This window comes from Staurois parvus, unplaced genomic scaffold, assembly GCF_062004578.1.
Source record: "Staurois parvus isolate SC_StPar_1 unplaced genomic scaffold, SC_StPar_1.0 ptg001635l, whole genome shotgun sequence".
NCBI lineage: Eukaryota > Metazoa > Chordata > Amphibia > Anura > Ranidae > Staurois > Staurois parvus.
Window position 1 is genome coordinate 193299 of NW_028319431.1, and position 23316 is coordinate 216614.

Consider the following 23316-nt stretch of genomic DNA (forward strand, 5'->3'; position numbering starts at 1 on the left):
GTGTCCGGACCGGAAGGGGAGGAAAGTGTCCGGACCGGAAGGGGGTGAAAGTGTCCGGACCGGAAGGGGGTGAAAGTGTCCGGACCGGAAGGGGGTGAAAGTGTCCGGACCGGAAGGGGGTGAAAGTGTCCGGACCGGAAGGGGGTGAAAGTGTCCGGACCGGAAGGGGGGGAAAGTGTCCGGACCGGAAGGGGGTGAAAGTGTCCGGACCGGAAGGGGGGGAAAGTGTCCGGACCGGAAGGGGGGGAAAGTGTCCGGACCGGAAGGGGGGAAAGTGTCCGGACAGGAAGGGGGGAAAGTGTCCAGAGTGAAAGGGGGGGGGGAAAGTGTCCGGACTGAAAGGGGGGGGAAAGTGTCCGGACTGGAAGGGGGTGAAAGTGTCCGGACTGGAAGGGGGTGAAAGTGTCCGGACTGGAAGGGGGGGAAAGTGTCCGGACTGGAAAGGGGGGGAAAGTGTCCGGACTGGAAGGGGGGGGAAAGTGTCCAGACTGGAAGGGGGTGAAAGTGTCCGGACTGGAAGGGGGTGAAAGTGTCCGGACTGGAAGGGGGGGGGAAGTGTCCGGACTGGAAGGGGGGGGGGAGTGTCCGGACTGGAAGGGGGGAGAAAGTGTCCGGACTGGAAGGGGGGGAAAGTGTCCGGACTGGAAGGGGGGGAAAGTGTCCGGACTGGAAGGGGGGGAAAGTGTCCGGACTGGAAGGGGGAGAAGTGTCTGGACTGGAAGGGGGGGGGAAAGTGTCTGGACTGGAAGGGGGGAAAGTGTCTGGACTGGAAGTGGATAAAAGGGGTTTTTCAGTTCTTGAGTGTAATTTAATTTTTGAACACTTTGTTTTCACTAAACTTTATATTTCATCACTTGGGAACAAAAAAAAATCCACTTTGGGTGACTTTTTAGACCCCTGATGTCTCACCTGCTCCCTATTGAAGATAATGGAGCGCAGATCACACTCCTTTAGATCCAACGTGACAGAAGGACCTGGAAGTGACATGGAAAATGTTGCTTCCGGGTTCTTACTAGAAAGGGAGATCGGTGAACAGAAGTTTATTGATCTCCCTCCCCCTCCCCCCAATGGCACCTGCCATGCCAGTCTCGGGTCTGCCGATGGAAGCATAGAGCCCAGGAAATATGGGGGGGGGATTGACTGCTGCCAGGGTGTGTGGAAGGAATGAGGCGACTGGGGAGCCACCCCACCTCTTCCACCCCACCTCTTCCATTACATCCAGTACATGCCATAGATCAGGGGCAGCAAACGTGTTACAGATAAAAGTTTAGTAAATGAAGATCAGAAATGTTCCTTTTGTGTGAAATGATGAATCCTGAAATGGACTGAATGGTAAATGATTTTCTCTTTTCAGGTGATCCTATCCTCCGGGTCTCTTCAGAAGACGATGGAAACGCTCCTTCGTTGGATGGTTAGTAATGTGCTGTACAATGTCCTGATATATGTCCACAGATGGAGGAACATCCATGTATTAATGGGGTGGGGACCCGTCTATAACTGGGGTGTCAAACTCCATTTCATTGCGGGTCACATCAGCATTATGGATGTCCTCATAGAGCCGGCTCCATCTATAGGATTGGATGTCCAGAGCACCCCATCCCCCTTACATCAGATGTCAAGAGCCTCCACACTATCAGAGTTCCCCACCTTCCTATACACCACAGTGCACCCACCTTACCTTGTGCTGCTGCTGGGAAGAAGCTGGGGGCGGAGCTGAGAAACAGAAAGTGCAGGGTCTGGAGGAGGACCAGAGGAGGGCTGGGGTCAGCTGCTGGAGGCTGCTGAATGCTTAGGCCAGGGAAGACAGAGGGGGTGCTGAAGCAGCACAGAGAAGCACAGGATCTGGTGTAGGAATTCTGTCCTCCTCTCTGCTCCCGACTGCTGAGACAAGGGGGAATCGACAAGAGGAGTGCTGCAGCTTCAGGAAAGGTGCAAGGGACACATGAAATGGCCTGGCAGGACAGATTCAACCTGTAGGCCTTGTTTTTGATATTTTAGCCAAATAAAACTAGACTAGGAACAAGGAGGTTACAATGTGAGCCAATCACCACCAAGCATACTCACATATGCAGCCTCATTGAAGTACGTCACATACTGTATGAGAGATGGAGGAGCTCAGTTTTGGTGGCTGGAGGAGCTCTGTTATGGGGGATGGAGGACTTCAGTTATGAGGGATGGAGAAGCTCAATTATTGGGGCTGGAGGTTATGGTGGATGGAGGAGCTCAGTTATGGTGGATGGAGGAGCTCTGTTATGGGGGATGGAGGACTTCAGTTATGAGGGATGGAGAAGCTCAATTATTGGGGCTGGAGGTTATGGTGGATGGAGGAGCTCAGTTATGGTGGATGGAGGAGCTCCGTTATGGTGGATAGAGGAGCTCCTTTATGAGGGCTGCATGACCTCAGTTATGGTGGATAGAGGAGCTCCTTTATGAGGGCTGGATGACCTCAGTTATGGTGGATGGAGGAGCTCAGTTATGGGGGATGGAGGAGCTCAGTTATGGGGGATGGAGGAGCTCGGTTATGGGGGATGGAGGAGCTCGGTTATGGTGGATGGAGGAGCTCGGTTATGGTGGATGGAGGAGCTCGGTTATGGTGGATGGAGGAGCTCGGTTATGGTGGATGGAGGAGCTCGGTTATGGTGGATGGAGGAGCTCCTTTATGGTGGATGGAGGAGCTCCGTTATGGTGGATGGAGGAGCTCCGTTATGAGGGCTGGATGAGCTCAGTTTTGGGAGATGGAGGAGTTCAGTGAAGGGGGAAGGAAGAGTTCAGCTACGAGGAATGATTACAAACATTTGACTTGTTCTGATTGGAGAGAAGACACATAAGAGGGGATATAATCACAAACCAGCCAATAGAAGAGCGCTCCCAAGCCTGTGGAAGTCAATAGAGTCACAAGCCCAGGAATACCAAACATGGGCCTTTCATGTGTTCACCGAAAACACAAACAGTACAGGTGGGCGGCGGGCTATTTCTCCCTGACAGTGCACTGTGATTGGTCACAGCAATGCACCTGACCACAGGTCAATCACAGCACAGGATGATGTAACAAGGTGGCGGAGTAAACCCCGCCCCCTTGTGATGTCATGGCGGGGTTTATGGCCCTGTCATCGGGGAGCAGCTGTCAGACAGCGGGGGCCAGCACAATGAGCCAAGTGTGGGGGGGTGTTTTGTTTTTCTGGCAGCGGTGGCGGCCAGCATTGTGATTGACTTTGGATCTACTTTGGGGGACTTTTTATTTTTAATAAAGGACTTGTCAGAGACGGTCTTCTGTCTTTTTTTACACTACACTTTTTTTTGTGAATGGGTAGTGGTACCGTGTACCTCATACTCACATGGGGGGTGGGATCTGGGGGACCCCTTGTTAAATGGGGCTTCCAGATTCCAATAACCCCCCCATGCAGACCCCCACAACCACTGGCCATGGATGTGGGGAAGAGGCTCTTGTCCCCATCAACATGGGGACAAGGTGCTTTGGGGGGAGACCCCCTGCCCCAAAGCACCCCCCCATGTTGAGGGCATGTGGTATGTGGTTCAGAGGGGGACACTCGCTTGCCCCCCCCTTTCCTGACCTTCCAGGCTCTATGCTCAGATAAGAGTCTGGTATGGATTTTGGGGGCACCTCCATGCCCTTTTTTTTTCTAAAAATGTTGGCGTGGGGGATCCCCTTAAAATCCATACCAGACCCAAAGGGCTTGGTATGGATGGAAGGTGGGACCTCACACCGTTTAAAAAAAAATTCAATTGTCGGGCAATGTAGGCAATTCTTTTGATATTCAGCTGTCACCGGGGAACCCCACTGTAGGTTCAGATGTTTGCCTGTGAACACGGGGGTGTTCAGCCAATCACTAGCCAGGAACAGTTCAAATTGAAATTCACTTTAATGTTGGGTTACAAAGCATGACATGTAGGCGTGTCCAGAGTCATACATCACCAAGCCAGTAGAGAGGAGAAACATGTTCCCAGAAGCTGGAGGGTGACACATGATCCTGGACCCAACGGTAGGGTTCTCAGCCCCGGATCCTGAGGGCAGTGGGAGGATTGTATGGGCGGCAGCCACTGGGATCACCAAGTTGTTGGCTCTGCCCATATCCCCTGGAACCTCCATGCACTTGGGGATATGATCACAATGTACAGTGACTCCAGCAGACTATTTACCCCTGAGTCTGGAAAGATGACGTGGCCACACAATGAAGTCGGAGGAGAAACATATTCCCTGAAGCTGGAGGGTGACACATGATCCTGGACCCAACGGTAGGGTTCTCAGCCCCGGATCCTGAGGGCAGTGGGAGGATTGTGTGGGTGGCAGCCACTGGAATCACCAAGTTGTTGGCTCTGCCCATATCCCCTGGAACCTCCATGCACTTGGGGATATGATCACAATGTACAGTGACTCCAGCAGACTATTTACCCCTGAGTCTGGAAAGATGACGTGGCCACACAATGAAGTCGGAGGAGAAACATATTCCCTGAAGCTGGAGGGTGACACATGATCCTGGACCCAACGGTAGGGTTCTCAGCCCCGGATCCTGAGGGCAGTGGGAGGATTGTGTGGGCGGCAGCCACTGGGATCACCGAATTGTTGGCTCTGCCCTGACCTGTGGTTCTCTACATATCCCCTGGAACCTCCATGTACTTGGGGATATGATCACAATGTACAGTGACTCCCCTGAGTCTGGAAAGATGACCTGACCACACGATGAAGTCGGAGAAGTGGTTCAATCTTACACTGTGTACGGGGTTCTCTACTGTCAGAGCAGTGAGGAGGTGGAACTCCCTTCTACAGTTGGGGTAAATACATCAATTCAGAAGAACTTTTAGATGTGTATTTTAGTGAATGCAATGTACAGGGATATGGTATATGGTAGTGACATAAACACACACACTCCGGTTGAACTGGATGGACTGGGGTCTTTATTCAACCTTACTATGTACAGGAGAAATGTTCCGTTTGGGTGTAAAAATGAGTCCTGAGAATCAACTGAATTGTAAATGATTTTCTCTCTGCAGGTCATCCCGTATCTGGCCCATCAGGTTGGTACAATATAACGATTGTTAGTAAACTATTGCAGACATTCACTTCTATTTCTACACATTCCAGTTTTAGGTGGAGAAATATCTCTATGTAAAGTAGGTGGGGTTCCCTCCATATTTGATATGGTCTCTGTGATGCTATTGGTGTTCCTCATCATCCCATCCAATAGGGTTCTCAGATCCCCAATACCTCCTCATTGTGTCCAGGCCGTGTCCTCCACCGATGTCTGGAGAGGAGATCATTGTCCAGGGAGTAATGTGGGGGGATGGAAGCCTCCACCTTCTATCCAGGTCTGAGCTGGGATTTATCCCGGAGAGTAGGGGGTCGGGGTAATACGCTGTCCTTTCCATATACATCCCCACTAAACAAGCCCCCAAAGTGTACTGATCACATGACCCAACACCTCCAGTGATTGGAGGCTCTAATTCTAGTTCCTGCTCTTCTCTGAATGGGATTGGTTGCTGCGAATGGCTGTAGACATCTGTTGTCCTGATTGGTAGATGTGAGCAGGAGCCGAGAGCTGCTCCTGCCGGCTGAATGACATTATTTTACATTTATTAAGCTAAAAAAAAGAAGAAATCTATGTTTTTAAATTATATTATTTTTAGAACATCAGGAAAGAAAATATAGAAAGAAATAAAAATGAAATATATGAAGAAACTATAGAAAGTGTTATACATTTCCTTTATACAGTCACAGAGTAGATGGTAATAATGAGCGGATGGATCAGGGCCCCTTTAAGACATTGGTGGGCCCAGGGCAAGTCTTTCCTGGGTGGGCCCCAAATATTTCATGAGCAAATCAAGACCCTTTCGTATATGGGCCCCAAATTCTTCATGAGTGAACCGAGACCTTTTCTTACGTGGGCCCCAAACTGTTTATGAGTGAACCAAGATCCTTTCATTCATGGGACCCAAACCTTTCAGGAGTGAACAAAGACTCTTTCGTATGCGGGCTCCATACCTTTCATACTTGGGCCCCAAACCTTCCATGAGTGAACCAAGACCTTTTCATATGTGGTGCCTAAACTTTTTATGAGTGAACCAAGATCCTTTCATATGTGTGCCCCAAACCTTCCATGAGTGCACCAAGACCTTTTCATATGTGGGCCCAAATCATTCATGAGTGAAAAAAGACCCTTTCAAATGCAGGCCCCAAGCCTTTCATGAGTGAACCAAGATCCTTTCATAGTGAAGCCCCAAACCTCGCATGAGTGAACCAAGAACATTTCATATGTGGGCCCCAAATCTTTCATATGGGGCCCCAAACCTTGCAGGAGTGAACCAAGACCCTTTCATATATGGCCTCCAAATCTTTCACGAGTGAGCCAAGACCCTTTCGTATGTGATTTCCATACCTTTCATACTTGGGCCCCAAACCTTCTATGAGTGCACCAAGACCCTTTCATATGTCAGCCCCAAAGAACAGTCTTCCTCTCTGTCACATACCTGGTGGAGATCGAGCTGGAGAGAGGACTTCTCTTGCACCTCTTGTCCAACACCCCTGGTGGTGATGACAGGGAGTGTGAGGATACAGAGTGGTATGAGGGCCGGTGTAGCAGGTAGCGCCAGCTGGGGTTTGCAGGAAGCAGATGACCATAGATCACCAGGCAGGAACCAGGGACTGGAACACAGTGACACTTGCTTGGCAGACAGGAGTGTAGCCAGGACACAGCCCAAAAGGTCATCAACAGCCAGGCAGCAGGACACAGGAACATCAGGCAGAGACAGAGTCAGGATACGAGCCGGGATCAGTACACAGCGGGGCAGGGAGGTACAGGAACATCAGGCAGAGGAAGAGTCAGGATACGAGCCGTGATCAGTACACAGCCAGGCAGGGAGGTACAGGAACATCAGGCAGAGTCAGGATACAAGCCGGGATCAGTACACAGCCAGGCAGGGAGGTACAGGAACATCAGGCAGAGTCAGGATACAAGCCGGGATCAGTACACAGCCGGGCAGGGAGATACAGGAACATCAGGCAGAGGCAAAGTCAGGATACAATTTGGGATCGGTACACAGCCAGGCAGGGAGGTACAGGAACATCAGGCAGAGGCAGAGTCAGGATATCAGCTGGGATCAGTACACAGCCGGGCAGGGAGGTACAGGAACATCAGGCAGAGACAGAGTCAGGATACCAGCCGGGGTCAGTACACAGCCAGGCAGGGAGGTACAGGAACATCAGGCAGAGACAGAGTCAGGATACCAGCCGGGATCAGTACACAGCCGGGCAGGGAGGTATAGGAACATCAGGCAGAGGCAGAGTCAGGATACAAGCCGGGATCAGTACACAGCCGGGCAGGGAGGTACAGGAACATCAGGCAGAGGCAGAGTCAGGATATGAGCCGGGTGTCAGAGCCTGGGTCTGAACCTGGGCCTTCTGCGGTGAGTGGCAATGTTTTTTCTTGCTGAGCCACCTGGAATGCTGGGCAGCTCCCTTGGCAATTATTTGGATGATCCTACCTTCGCCTTGTTTATCATAAACCTTGAACCCGTTGCTCCTCTCACCTTTTTGACCGCGATGAATCAGGTTTTTGATGATCCCAACCGTTGTGCTACTGCCGAAGCAAAGTTGCATAGTCTGCGGCAGGGTAGACGCTCGGACGCTGAACACACAGCCGAGTTCAGAAGTTGGATGGCAGATACCACCTGGAACCCAGCAGCACAAAAGAGCCAGTTCCACCAAGAGCTTTCTGAACAGGTAAAGGATGAGCTTGCCAGAGTAGATATTCCTAATGATCTTGAGGAATTCATCCAATTGTGTATCCGAATCGATGAAAGGCTTACAGAAAGGAGGAAGGAGAGGCTGGGAATGTTTGGAGGTAATAGGGATATGCATCTCTCTGCTAGTCCATGTGTTCAGCAGGATTCAGGAGTCTCTCTGGGTTCTAACACTCCTGAGCCTATGCAGGTTGATGCCATCAAGAGATCCATTTCCATCCAGGAGAAAGAAGACGTTCAGAGAACTTGTGTCTATATTGGGGGGATTCTGGTCATTATGCAATTACTTGTCCTAACAAGGTGAGAAGAACAATTGCTGTGAGTGATGTGATTGGCCGGAACACATAAACTCCATAAGCCAGTCTGTCTCCCCGCTGATTCCTGAAGAGAATAAAGTGAACTCTCTGCTCTCTCACTTTGTTATCCCCATTAAACTTGTATCTGAGGGCCGTGAAATCTCCTGCTCAGCTATGCTCAGCTATGCTGGACTCCGGGGGGGCGGGGGGGGAACTTTATGGATATGGAGTTTGCCAACAGCAATAATATTCAAGCAAGAGACACATTTCCCCCTATTGATATGGAGACAGTTGATGGGTCACCCTTATCTTCAGGACTGGTTACCCATAAAACGGTTCCCCTGGTACTGCTGTTTGAGGCTGACCATTGTGACACTGTGACGGGAGTGACTTTTGGGGGTGGGGGGACCCCTGTATCATCTTCCCAAATTCTCATTATGTTTAAGTGACCCTGTGCCTGTTAGGGTACAAGGTGTATACATGTGAGGTCCTTTGTCTTTGTTCTAGGCCACCTGGCTGTCCATTGTTTGTTTGCCATGTGCTACCCCCCATTATGCTGTGCCTTGCTGGCCAGCCAACTATTATGGGATGCATGTGTTCCTGTATTGTCCCTGCCATGTGGTTGCCTATTGTTCTATGCCATGTGCTTCATCCCATTGTTCTGTGTCTTGGTTGGATGGGGAGGAGTGATGAGGTGTTTCCTGCAGCCTCCCACTGATGGGGCAGGCTGATGATGTGTTTCCTGTTCCTGGTTTTGTCCCCACCCTCTGTATATATCCTGTGTATATAAAGAGTTGTTGGCTTCCTGTTTTAAAAAGAGCTGGGTGCTGTCTATTTCCTGAGGGATCTCAAGGGTGTGGTCCGTGGATGGTGTTCGGACAGGGGAAGCTGCGGTATAACGGAATATACCCAAGTGCAGTCTGGGGTCCGGTTCTGTCACAGAGACCATCAGCTTTCAGCTGATTACGTCACCCAAGTTTCCCATCATCCTGGGCATTCCTTGGTTCTCCACTCACAATCCTTCCATCAACTGGGGAGCACGGGCTATGGATTTTACATCCCCCCACTGTGAAAAATACTCTAGGGAACTTTGTCGACCAAGTTCTTCACCGGCCAAGGAATCGCAAATTGACATAGTAGCTGTCAGGGCTCCCAGGTATGACCAGAGGTGTGTGACTGAAGCAGGGAAACGCAGACCTCAGATATGTTATAAACAATATAATTTATTAACACTAACAATACAAACATAAACGCAGTGCAATACTAAAACATAACACAGTGCAAACAAACCCAACCAACCACCCACAGATAACAGTATATACAAGCAAGCGTCGTCAGGCAGGCCGGGTCAATATCAATTGGGCAGGTAGGTACAGGGGGAGCAAGCGGAGAATAGTCGGGGTCACAGGCCAGGTTCAGCAGGTAGCAAGCAGCATAGTACAGAGGGTCAGACAGAGGGATGGTCAGGGTCACAAGCCAGGATCAGAGCAGGAGAAGTCAGCAAAGGAACAGAAACAGGATGCAGGACAGATACAGGGCCCAGGACAAACACAACACCAAGGCAGAGTCTGCAAGTCTGGCCATCCCTTAAATACCCCAGCATCATCAGTTCCAGGTGTTAGCTGGCTGAAAGGTTGAGTCTCTGATTGCTGGGAACACCCGCTGGCCAGCCCTGGTACTGCAGATCAAAAGGCAGGTGAGTCCCACCATTGCTGGCCAGTCCATTCCTAACAGTACCCCCCCCCCTCAAGGAGCGGCCTCAGGACGCTCCAAACAGTCCTAGCTGGGCAAAATGTTCCACCGCCCGGGTCTGGCAACTGGCGGGATATCAAAGACTGGCACACCGGGCAGGACTCCGGGCAGCGGCACACCGGGCTGGACTCCGGGCAGCGGCACACCGGGCAGGACTCCGGGCAGCGGCACACCGGGCAGGACTCCGGGCAGCGGCACACCGGGCTGGACTCCGGGCAGCGGCACACCGGGCTGGACTCCGGGCAGAGGCACATCGAGCAGAGGCACACCGGGCAGGACTCCGGGCAGAGGCACATCGGGCAGGACTCCAGGCAGAGGCACATCGGGCAGGACTCCAGGCAGAGGCACATCGGGCAGGATTCCGGGCAGAGGTACATCGGGCAGGACTCCGGGCAGAGGCACATCGGATTACCAGGCGAAGCGGCAGGCAGCAGGCCACCAGGCGGAGCGGCAGGCACCGGGCCCCCCGGCGGAGCGGCAGGCACCGGGCCCCCCGGCGGAGCGGCAGGCACCGGGCCCCCGGGCGGAGCGGCAGGCACCGGGCCCCCGGGCGGGGCGGCAGGCACCGGGCCCCCGGGCGGGGCGGCAGGCACCGGGCCCCCGGGCGGGGCGGCAGGCACCGGGCCCCCGGGCGGGGCGGCAGGCACCGGGCCCCCAGGCGGGGCGACAGGCACCGGGCCCCCAGGCGGGGCGACAGGCACCGGGCCCCCAGGCGGGGCGACAGGCACCGGGCCCCCAGGCGGGGCGACAGGCATCGGGCCCCCAGGCGGAGCGGCGGGCGCCGGACCCCCAGGCGGAGCGACAGGTCTCGGGCCCTCAGGCGGAGCGGCGGGCGCCGGACCCCCAGATGGAGCGATAGGTCTCGGGCCCTCAGGCGGAGCGGCGGGCGCCGGACCCCCAGCTGGAGCTACAGGTCTCGGGCCCTCAGGCGGAGCGGCGGGCGCCGGATCCCCAGATGGAGCGACAGGTCTCGGGCCCTCAAGCGGAGTGGCAGGTGCCGGACCCCCAAGCGGAGCGACAGGTCTCGGGCCCTTAGGCGGAACGACATGTCTCGGGCCCCCAGGCGGGGCGGCGGGCACCGAGTCACCAGGCACAACAGTGGGCTCCGAGTCAACTGGTATGACCGCGGGCACTGGGTCAGACATTGGATCGTCTGACTGGACAGCGGGCACTGGGTCACCAGGCATCAGGTCATTTGGCTCGACAGCGGGCACCGCGTCATCTGGCAAGGCAGTGGGCTCCGAGTCAACAGGCACGACAGTGAGCACCGGGGCATCAGGTACCGGATTGTCTGGCTCGACAGCGGGCATCGGGTCACCAGGTATGACAGCGGGCACTGGGTCGCCAGGCATCAGGTCATCTGGCAAGGCAGTGGGCACCGCGTCACCAGGCATTGGATCGTCTGGCTCGACAGTGGGCATCGGGTCACCAGGTATGACAGCGGACACTGGGTCACCAGGCATCAGGTCATTTGGCTTGCCAGCGGGCACCGCGTCATCTGGCAAGGCAGTGGGCACCGGGTCACCAGGTATGACAGCGGGCTCTGAGTCAATTGGCACGACAGCGGGCACTGGATCAGGTACCGGATCATCTGGATCAACAGCGGGCATCGAGTCAACTGGCCTAATAGGATCGTCGGGCTGGATCAGTTCATCCTGCTGAGTAGCGGCATCAGGCTGAATGCAGGCATCAGGCCGAGTAGAGGCTTCAGGCCGAGGAGAGGCTTCAGGCCGAGGAGAGGCATCAGGCCGAGGAGAGGCATCAGGCCGAGGAGAGGCATCAGGCCGAGGAGAGGCTTCAGGCCGAGGAGAGGCTTCAGGCCGAGGAGAGGCTTCAGGCCGAGTACAGGCATCAGGCCGAGTAGAGGCTTCAGGCCGCGTAGAGGCTTCAGGCCGCGTACAGGCATCAGGCCGAGTACAGGCATCAGGCCGAGTAGAGGCATCAGGCCGAGGAGAGGCATCAGGCCGAGTAGAGGCTTCAGGCCGAGTAGAGGCTTCAGGCTGAGTAGAGGCTTCAGGCTGAGTAGAGGCATCAGGCTGAACCACGGAAGGCAGGCTCACCGGTTTGGATACTGGCAGGATGGTATTGGTTGGAAAGAATTTTCGCTTTTTTCTGGTTTTAACTACTGGAGCACTGCAAGTAAACGCAGGTCTGCAAACGAATGGAGCAGCTGGAGACAGAGAAGAGCTGGAGGATGGAACAGGAGAGGGAGCAGTTGCTACAGAGGGCTTTTTTACAGGGTTAAAGGCAGGATAGGTGCAGCGAGTGGGAACAGGGTACTGACATGCGGTAGACAGCCAAGTATACTGGGCTGTAACTGGAGGAGCTGGTGGGAATACAGGAGTAGAGTTAGAAGCAGGACGGGGTCTTTGTAAGCTGACTGAGGCTGGGTGCAACAAGTCTGTCCATGTCTGCAGTATGGGTTGAACAAAGCTGAGCTTACACAAAGTCTGTCTGGTCAATGACTGCACTGCGTTTATACAATCTCTTAGTGTCTGTGGTGAACATGTGGAATAACGCTCCAGAAAGTAACCCACATCATCCTCTAATAACCACACCAGGGACTCTACCTGGTCGGCACTAAATGGGGGCAAAAATTCATCCCTGCATTCGGGGGAACCAGATGAAACCAACTCAGCACAAACCTCAATCAATGGCTGCACCTCAGAGAACTCTGTGCCCTGATCTACTAGAACATGAGCGAGCCGTATACATTCTAGCAGTTGATCCCGGGGATACTCCTTCAGAGTCTGATAAGCATACTCCCTGTCATCAAACACTAGCAGATATAAATACACAACCTCATCCAGATCCATCCTTCCCATCAACAAGCCAAGATGGCTTCCCTGTGCAGCCACTTCTGGTCAGGATTGGCCTTGGTGTAATGTCAGGGCTCCCAGGTATGACCAGAGGTGTGTGACTGACGCAGGGAAACGCAGACTTCAGATATGTGATAAACAATATAATTTATTAACACTAACAATACAAACATAAACGCAGTGCAATACTAAAACATAACACAGTGCAAACAAACCAACCAACCACCCACAGATAACAGTACATACAAGCAAGCGTCGTCAGGCAGGCCGGGTCAATATCAATTGGGCAGGTAGGTACAGGGGGAGCAAGCGGAGAATGGTCGGGGTCACAGGCCAGGTTCAGCAGGTAGCAAGCAGCATAGTACAGAGGGTCAGACAGAGGAATGGTCAGGGTCACAAGCCAGGATCAGAGCAGGAGAAGTCAGCAAAGGAACAGAAACAGGATGCAGGACAGATACAGGGCCCAGGACAAACACAACACCAAGGCAGAGTCTGCAAGTCTGGCCATCCCTTAAATACCCCAGCATCATCAGTTCCAGGTGTTAGCTGGCTGAAAGGTTGAGTCTCTGATTGCTGGGAGCACCCGCTGGCCAGCCCTGGTACTGCAGATCAAAAGGCAGGTGAGTCCCACCATTGCTGGCCAGTCCATTCCTAACAGTAGCTATCCAGTCATATGACAACTTGCCCCCACAATCACTAAAGCAGACAACATTTCTTTGGGAAAGGAAGAGGAGGAGGAAGCTGCATTGAAACGTTCACAGAGATTGGGAGCTAAGAGAGGTTTAAGTTGATGGTAGTATTCCCCTGGGATTCTGTCAGGACCCGGGGCCTTCCGAGGTGGCAGGGTTTCCATAACGTGCATTATTTCTTGGGTGGTAAAGGGTAAATCGAGGCTTTTAAGTTGATCTGGTTAGCACTTCCGCCTGGCAGTACTAGGGTCGTTTTTTTCGAATCCCAATCGAATTTTTAATTGCGTCTTGATTGATCTTCATGATCTGCTACTTTTGCCCTTAACCATTTTCTCTGATCTTCTCCAGCCTCATTAGCATCTACTAGGTGGTTAACAGTGGTGGTCATAACAGTTATTGCTTTTTCAACTGTATGGACTTTGTCTCCCAGAATAGCGACTTCCGCTGAAATTTTGCATGTGAGAGAGTCAGCATGTGGTGACTGTTGGAGGGAGATATCTTCTCACAGGGTGTCCATTACAGATTGATTGGAGGTAGGAAAGGAGGCAAAAGATACAAGCGTAGAGGTGTTTATAATATGTGGGGAATCCCCAGGACTCACCGCTGTGTCTGGTGTTCCAGTGTCCAGCCTCATCCTGGTTTTGGGAAGGCTTGCACATGGAGGGCTTGTAGTAGGAGAACTAGAGTGGGGTGGTGAGTCCCCATGTCCACCCTTGGCCTGTGTTGCTGCATCTGGAAGGTCCATGTAGTGTCCGCTGTAGCTGGGAATGGAGGCTGGGGTCGTGGAGCCGGCGTCATCTTTACCACCATCACTTGTAGGCCGGAGGAAGAACTCCTTGAGCTTCTGCAACATCTACGGCTGTTGGAGGGTGAAATGCTCGGGTGATCAGTGTGAATAGATCTTTCGGTCGATCCCCCACTCGCTGCAGTCTCCCTTCCTGCTCCTGTATCAGACGTCCATCCGCCCCCCGATTTCTGACCATATTTTCATGCTGACATTGAGGGTGGAGTAATCTGATACAGGTAGAGGCAGCCCCCGTTTATTGCCAGAAGTGGTATTATGAGGCTGTGGGCCTTAAATAAAGAGGGTTCCATCAAATGTTGTTTGAGGTTGGGCTCCACCGATGATACATTTGACCCACAAGGGATGCTCTATGGTATAGGGAGATGTTTGGCCGTCCAAAGCTTCAGTTTGTTCTATGGAGGAACATCGTGCTGTTTGCACATCCAAGGCGGCTAGTTCTCCATACACATTGAGAGATCTGGCATTGTAGGTGAGGTAGGTGGAAGAACGTGGAATATCTAAAGTTTAGAATGGATAAAACAAGTAAATATGATGTCCCGTCCTATCAAATTACTGGTGTTGGCGGTAAAAGGGTCACAAATAGTTCATGTTGATACAGAGAATTTTGTTCCACGTTAAGGCCCCCTGTGGTTGAACTTCGACAACCACTGATTTAGATGGTCCTCAGATGATACCAGCCTTTCTCAACCGGGGTGCCACCAGAGCTCTTCAGGAGTGCCGTGGGGAGAATGGTTGTCACTTGAGCCCGATCCCCGATCCCCCCGATCCCCCGATCCCTGATCCCCCTGATCCCCATCCGCACTGTACACCGGCACTGGGAGCCATCGCACCGCTCAGCAAAGGGAAGGGGAGTGTCTTCTGTGCTCTCTGCCTCCCCCTAGAGTGCAGTACACGGCTGTGTGATGGAAGCTAGGTACTATTCATAGGGCATGTGCGTGTGTGTGTACGTATGCGTGTGTGTGTGTGTACGTATGCATGTGTGTGTGTACGTATGCATGTGTGTGTGTGTGTACGTATGCATGTGTGTGTGTACGTATGCATGTGTGTGTGTACGTATGCGTGTGTGTGTACGTATGCGTGTGTGTGTGTACGTATGCGTGTGTGTGTACGTATGCATGTGTGTGTGTGTACGTATGCATGTGTGTGTGTGTACATATGCGTGTGTGTGTACGTATGCATGTGTGTGTGTACGTATGCGTGTGTGTGTACGTATGCATGTGTGTGTGTGTGTACGTATGCGTGTGTGTGTACGTATGCATGTGTGTGTGTGTACGTATGCATGTGTGTGTACGTATGCGTGTGTGTGTACGTATGCATGTGTGTGTGTATGTATGCGTGTGTGTACATATGCATGTGTGTACGTATGCGCGTGTGTGTGTACGTATGCGCGTGTGTGTGTACATATGCATGTGTGTGTGTGTACGTATGTGTGTACATATTCGTGTGTGTATGTATGTGCGTGAGTGCGTGTGTGTGCGTATGCGCGTGTGTGTACGTATTTGTATGTGTGCGTGCGTGTGTACGTATGTGCGTGTGTGTGTATATATGCGTGTGTGTGTGTATGTATGCATGTGTGTGCGTATGTATGCGTGTTTGTACATATTTATGTGTGTGTGTACGTATGTGTGTATGCGTGTGTGTACGTATTCGTGTGTGTATGTATGTGCGTGTGTGTGAGCGCGTGTGTGTACGTATGCGTGTGTGTGTGCGTATTTGTGTGTGTATGTATGTGTGTGTGCGTGTGTGTGTATGTATGCATGTGTGTGTACCTGTGTGTGTACCTATGTGTGTATGTGTGTGTGTACGTATATGTGTGTACGCATGTGTGTGTACGTATGCGTGTGTGTGTACGTATTTGTGTGTGTATGTATGTGTGTGTGTGTGTGTGTATGTATGTGTGTGTGTGTGTACGTATGTGTGTGTGTGTACATATGTGTGTGTGTGTGTACGTATGTGTGTGTACGTATGCGTGTGTACGTATGCGTGTGTGTGTACGTATTTGTGTGTGTATGTATGCATGTGTGTGTACCTATGTGTGTGTTTGTACGTATGTGTGTGTGTACGTGTGTGTGTGTGTACGTGTGTGTGTGTGTACGTGTGTGTGTGTGTACGTGTGTGTGTGTGTACGTGTGTGTGTGTGTACGTGTGTGTGTGTACGTACGTGTGTGTGTATGTATGTGTCTGTACGTATGTGTGTGTGTACGTATGCGCGTATATGTGTATGTATGCGTGTGTGTACGTGTGCATGTGTCTGTGTGTGTACGTATGCATGTGTCTACGTATGCGTGTGTGTACGTATTCGTGTGTGTATGTATGTGCATGTGTGTGAGTGTATGCGTGTGTGTTTACATATTTGTGTGTGTATCAATGTGTGTTTGCATGTGTGTGTATGTATGCATGTGTGTGTACGTATGTGTGTACGTATGTGTGTATGTATGTGTGTGTACGTATGTGTGTACGTATGTGTGTATGTATGTGTGTGTACGTATGTGTGTACGTATGTGTGTACGTATGTGTGTACGTATGTGTGTGTACGTATGTGTGTACGTATGTGTGTGTATGTATGTGTGTGTGCGTATGTGTGTACGTATGTGTGTGTACGTATGTGTGTGTGCGTATGTATGCATGTGTGTGTGTACGTGTGTGTACGTATGTGTGTGTGTACGTATGCGTGTGTGTGTACATATGTGTGTGTGTGTACGTATTTGTGTGTGGGTGTGTGTACATGTGCATGTGTGTGTATGTATGCGTGTGTACGTATGCGTGTGTGTGTATGTATGGGTGTGTACGTATGCGTATGTGTGTGTATGTATGCGTGTGTGTATGTATGTGCATGTGTGTGAGCGCGTGTGAGTACGTATGCGTGTGTGTTTACATATTTGTGTGTGTATGTATGTGTGTTTGCATGTGTGTGTATATATGCGCGCGTGTGTGTGTGTACGTATGTGTGTACATATGCGTGTGTGTGTTTACGTATGTGTGTACATATGCGTGTGTGTGTGTACGTATTTATGTGTGTGTGTACGTATGCACGTGTATGTGTACGTATGTGTGTATGTATGCGTATGTGTGAGCGTGTGTGTGTATGTATGCGTGTGTGTGTGTACGTATTTGTGTATGTATGTGTGCGCGTGTTTGTACGTATGCACGCGTGTGTGTGTACGTATGTGTGTGTGTGTACGTATGTGTGTGTGTACGTATGTGTGTGTGTGTACGTATGTGTGTGTATGTATGTATGTGTGCGCGTGTGTGTATGTATGTGTGTGTGTGTACGTATTTGTGTATGTATGCATGTGTGTGTGTGTACGTATGTGTGCGTGTGTACGTATACGTGTGTGTGTGTACGTATGTTTACGTATATATGTGTGTCTGTGCGTGTAGATGTGTGTGTTTTTATATGTGTGTATATGTATTTTACTTTTAATCTCGGCCCCCTATTCCTGTCCTATCAGAAATGCTTTTCTAGGACTTGTTCGTAATAGCAGCAAGGACTGCTTCTCCTCTGAAAAGCAATCCATGCTCAGATTGCTTTTCAGAGGCATTTGACAGATATGTTGCCTCCTCACCACCTGGTTTACCCCCAGCATCAGTCACCGCACCACAACTTCATACAATGCGCACACAGCTGCGGGGTGGTTGTAGTTCAAACCCATTTACTTGGAGGTATACCCCCAACTGCTGTTTCTGCAGCTAAACAGGGAGCAGTTGGGGGTGGTAAAAGCAGCTCAGTTGCGTGGTTTTACCGCCCTCCAACCTCACAGGTGAACAGGCCCTTGGTTCATGTAACGAAACCGGACCCCAGACCACACTTGGGTATATTCCGTTATACCGCAGCTTCCCATCAGTGGGAGGGGCTACAGGAAACACATCATCAGCCCGCCCCATCAGTGGGAAGGACTACAGGAAACACATCATCAGCCCACCCCATCAGTGGGAAGGACTACAGGAAACATCATCAGCCCACCCCATCCAACCAAGACACAGAATAATGGGCTGCAGCACATGGCAAAAGGACAAAGGACAGTCACCTGGCCGAGACAAAGGACAACACACCAATACACAATACTAGGACATTCACACCCTGTACCCCCTAACAGGCACAGGGTGGATTAAACATAATGGGGAGAACATGAGCTGACACAGAGGTCCCCCCACCCAAAGTCACTCCCGTCACATATCTCCCCTTTCGGCAGGAGACTAACACAGGAGTAGATCCCAGACGGATGTACTCTGAAGTTAGTCTGCACCTCCAGTCCCCCAATGCCGGCACCCACACAGTACCCCATGAAAATTGTCCCACACCAAGCGTTACTCACCCAGCCAACCTCTGCCTCTCCCGTAGAACATACCCGCCGTTGGGGAGAAGTACGGACTGGTCCTTCTCCATGAAGTCCTCTCAGCCGCTGGGGAGAAGACAGGGTGGCTGGGCCAACTCCATCATGCTGTGGGGGATCTTGGCCGGCTCCATCATGCTGTGGGGGATCTGGGCCGACTACCCAGCATCCCTGGGGTATCCAGGTGGTGACTGTAGTTGCTAGGCAGAGGCCAGCGGCGCTCTGCCCTGGTGCCAGCACTTCTGCTGGGGACCCCACATCTGCTCCGGCTAACCGTGGGGGAGGGAGGTCGGCTTCCTCCACTCCCAGACTGTGGATCTGATGCTGGGATGGCATTCCTCTGTCACTGTCCCCCTGGTGCACAGATCCTGGCTTGGGAGGGAAGACAGTTTCCTCCACTCTGGTTGACTGTGGGGGAGGGAGGACAACAATCTCCTCTCCCTTCTCACCCTGGGCCTCTGAAACTACCACAGGCATGGGGCAGAGGTCCTGGACCCTCTGTCCGGTTGTCAGCGCTTCAGCTGGCAGCTCCCCGGCTGGTTCCTCATCAGTAAAAAAGTCAGTACAATCCCCAGTCTCTGGAATGGCTAAATGTCCAGGGCACGGGCTGGTGGCCCTTGGGTCCAGTGCCAGCACTTTGACAGGTGACTCATCACCCACAACATCCTCCATTGAAAAATCAATTAGATCCAAGCATTCTGGGATCTGTAATTGGAGGGATGAGCCAACTGCTCCATCTTCCACACCCTCATCCAGCTGTTGGACAGACGCATTCCTCCATCCACGCTCATCCCGTGCAGAAACAGGATCGTCTAGGTAAGCCAGCACTTGCTGCATCCACCATAAGACCTCTGTTTCCATAGCTGCAGGTGGTATCTGTCTCTCCTCTCCTGCTATCTGAACCTTGGATCCCGGGGGAGGTTTGGATGTGTTTACAGCTTGGAAGCATCCCACTGCTGCCACCAATGTAACAGAACCGGTACCCGACCGCACTTGGATATATTCCATTATATCGCAGCTTCCCTGTCCGAACACCATCCACGGACCACAGCCTTGAAATCCCTCAGGAAATAGACAGCACCCGACTCTTCTTAAAACAGGAAGTCAACTTCTTTATTTCTACACAAACAACAAGTTATATATACAGGGCGGGGAAACAACCAGGAATAGGAAACACATCATCAGTCCACCCCATCAGTGGGGAGGGCTACAGGAAACACATCATCAGCCCGCCCCATCAGTGGAGAGGGCTACAGGAAACACATCATCACCCCTCCCCATCAGTGGGAAGGGCTACAGGAAACACATCATCACCCCTCTCCATCAGTGGGAGGGGCTACAGGAAACACATCATCAGCCTGCCCCATCAGTGGGAAGGACTACAGGAAACACATCATCACCCCTCCCCATCCAACCAAGACACAGAATAATGGGCTGCAGCACATGGCAAAAGGACAAAGGACAGCCACCTGGCCGAGAACAAAGGACAACACACCAATACACAATATCCTCACATGTACACCCTGTACCCCTTAACAGGCACAGGGTGGATTAAACATAATGAGGGGAACATAAGCTGACACAGAGGTCCCCCCACCCCCAAAAGTCACTCCCGTCACAGTTCACATCTGTGTGGCTGTGTGTAGGGTGGTCCAATCATTTCAATGCCTTACCGCCAGAGATGCGGGGAAAGTCGTCCCTGACCTTAGTTGTAACATTGCACCACACCAACCCCCCGAGACTGCCAATGTGGGGGTACCCCTACAGTACAGAGCATTTGTCTCCGTGTCAGGAATGAGAGCGATTCTGTGACACACATGAACCAAGCCTTGTACGGGGGTGCCTCAGGACTGAAAATACTTTCCAAGGGGCCCCAACTGGAAAAAAAGCTGAGAAACACGAGACTGTACAACAAATCACACCATAAGGGCTCACTGACCAAAATCATATCTTCTATCATGTGACCACAGTGGGCTGACATCTGATTGGTTGCTGGGGCTCAGGTCACATGGTACATCCCTGTTACTCTGTATAAAGTAACTGTATCAATGGAAGATCAAACTTTAACTCTGTGTCTTCTCTTCTCTTCAGAATACAAGCGCCCCGAAGGTAAGGAGCTCCATTGTTAGATGCCATCTTATTTCCATCATTCTGTAACAAAAATGTCACTTAAAGGGGAACTCCACCCCAGAGTTTGTTTGATTTGTGGTTGGAGTGTGGAAAGGTGTCTGTGTCATCTCTGCTGTGCTGTCCGTGTTCTCCTTATTAGTTTCTGTCCGTGTGACACCATATCAGACTCTGACTAATGTGGTGTCACCTGGAGAGAATGTGAGGGGAAATCACCCGGCAGGGACACAGTCAGCCATAAAACCTTTTCCTGCTCCACCCAGAGAACGTTTGTCTGGAGTTACACTTTAAAAAGGTAATAATGCAATGAGTTGGTGTAAGCCGTGTGTAGGGGGGCGGCCATGACAGTACCAGAGGAGAAGAGCAAGGCCCTTCCCTGATTGCCAACATACCTCTGTGATCTCTCTTCCATCCACCTTACAGCTCTATGATCTCTCCTCCATCACCCTCCAGTACAGCTCTGTGATCTCTTCCATCATCCTCCAGTACAGCTCTATGATCTCTCTTCCATCATCCTCCAGTACAGCTCTGTGATCTCTTTTCCATCCACCTTTACAGCTCTATGATCTCTCTTCCATCATCTTACAGTACGGCTCTGTGATCTCTCTTCCATCATCTTACAGTACAGCTCTATGATCTCTCTTCCATCATCCTCCAGTACAGCTCTGTGATCTCTCTTCCATCCACCTTACAGCTCTATGATCTCTCTTCCATCATCCTACAGTACAGCTCTATGATCTCTCTTCCATCATCCTCCAGTACAGCTCTGTGATCTCTCTTCCATCATCCTCCAGTACAGCTCTGTGATCTCTCTTCCATCCACCTTACAGCTCTATGATCTCTCTTCCATCATCCTCCAGTACAGCTCTGTGATCTCTCTTCCATCATCCTCCAGTACAGCTCTGTGATCTCTCTTCCATCCACCTTACAGCTCTATGATCTCTCTTCCATCATCCTCCAGTACAGCTCTGTGATCTCTCTTCCATCATCCTCCAGTACAGCTCTGTGATCTCTCTTCCATCCACCTTACAGTGTATTTCCTGTCCATGTGTTGTATTGTATCCGATGCTCCATCATACAATGTTCTCACTGAACTCTTTTCTCTCTGACATGTAGATCTCAACATAGATCTCAGTGATTTGTCACGTAAGGAATCATTTTTGTCTCATATTTGTTATTTGATTGTTCTGTCTCCAGCCTGCCTTCACCACACATATATATTCCTGTATCTGCTCCGACCTTCTCTATCATTTGTATAGACATGTATAGGAGGGCCGCCATGACACCAACAGGAGCCTATTGCAGCACATGGTGATCTCTGTTCTGAAAGGATGATTTTCTTTATCCCCTCAGAGACCCCCGGTCTGTGGAGAGATTCCTGGTCTATCAGCAGAATTCTGGGAACACCCCTTGAACACGGAAATAACGGCAGCTTATGTTCAGAGATGTTCAAACTTTATTAGACATTACTAAGATTATATAGGATACAGAAATAATAAGGGAGGGGGGAGGGGGGGGGGGAGGGGGGAGCGAGTTCTAAACTGTAATTGTAAGTTTCCACCATGAGCTGATTACATGAGACATGACATATACATTTCTTGGTACAAATTGTTTTGCTGCTTTCTGAGAATTAGCCGGACAAAGAAAATGTCAGGGTCATCCTATCATTGTTGATACATCCTGGTGCAGCTGAAACCGTTTAAACTTCTAATATATCTGCAAAAACCTAACTTAATTCTGAAAATGGCGAACATCAGCAACATGGGGGTTATCCCCATCCTTTCCTGCACCTTCCACGTCTCGGAGGGGTGAGCTGAGAATTCATCACTACAATATCCTGTGTCTTGTTTTTCTTGTAGTGTTTACAGCTCTGTTTTGGGGGAGTTTGGGGGTTATTTATTTATTTGATAGATTTTTGTTTACAGTTTCAGCATTAACAGTAAAGTGAACCTTTTGGTGTCACCCCACCCAGTGCTCCTTATTTGCAGCAGAACACCAATCAGGATGGAAATGCTGTTTATTCCACCCAAACATCACAGATTGTGTGTGTGGCGCAATTGTCAGCATCCAATAAAGATTTTTGTTGTGTTAAAAGCCGAATGCCGGCTCAATCCGAGATGTCAGGCGCTGCAAACCGGCTTAGTAGCCATGGTGCAAACCCGTATGCTCCTTCCATCTCTCGTGTCCAATAAGACACCAATATTTATTGTGTAACCGCCTTCCCGCTGCCCTATGGCAGAAATACTTCTACGGGGCGGTAGGGCTGCACAAAATCACATGTATATATATGTGATCTGCATTTCCGGGGCGCGTGCCATTGGCGGCTTCAGCTGTCGATCACTGAGTCCCATCCAGAGATTCCCCGCCGGCACCTGGAGATCAGCGAGTATCACTGACGGGGGAGAGGTCTGTATGTAAACAACACAGATCTCTCCCCTGTCAACAAGGACATGCTGCTTTGTATTGCTCTGCATAGAAGCATGCTCACAGTGAAACACACACAGCACATAGAATGATTTTTTTTCCCTGCAGGAGGAGATTGGATTGTGCTTTGCTGTTTTTTTTTTTTACTTCCTCTGTATCAACTGTGGGTGTCGGAATATAACTTTTTTTTTTTCTCTATGGTTGGACTGGATGGACTTTTGTCTTTTTTCAGCCAGACTAACTATGGAACTATGGAACACAGGTAACCCTTTGATCGCCCCTCACATTAACCCCTTCCTGCCCAGTGCCATTAGT

At 51.1% G+C, this 23316-nt stretch overlaps 1 long non-coding RNA gene across 1 annotated transcript; it reads left to right on the plus strand.

Annotated features, from left to right (window-relative positions):
• The first annotated feature begins 1387 nt into the window (after positions 1-1387).
• On the plus strand, positions 1388-21723 carry LOC149434975 (uncharacterized). Its single transcript, XR_016308584.1, has 4 exons — positions 1388-1411; positions 5011-5034; positions 20542-20559; positions 21694-21723. It is a non-coding gene; the product is annotated as an uncharacterized LOC149434975 (long non-coding RNA).
• The last annotated feature ends 1593 nt before the right edge of the window (positions 21724-23316 follow it).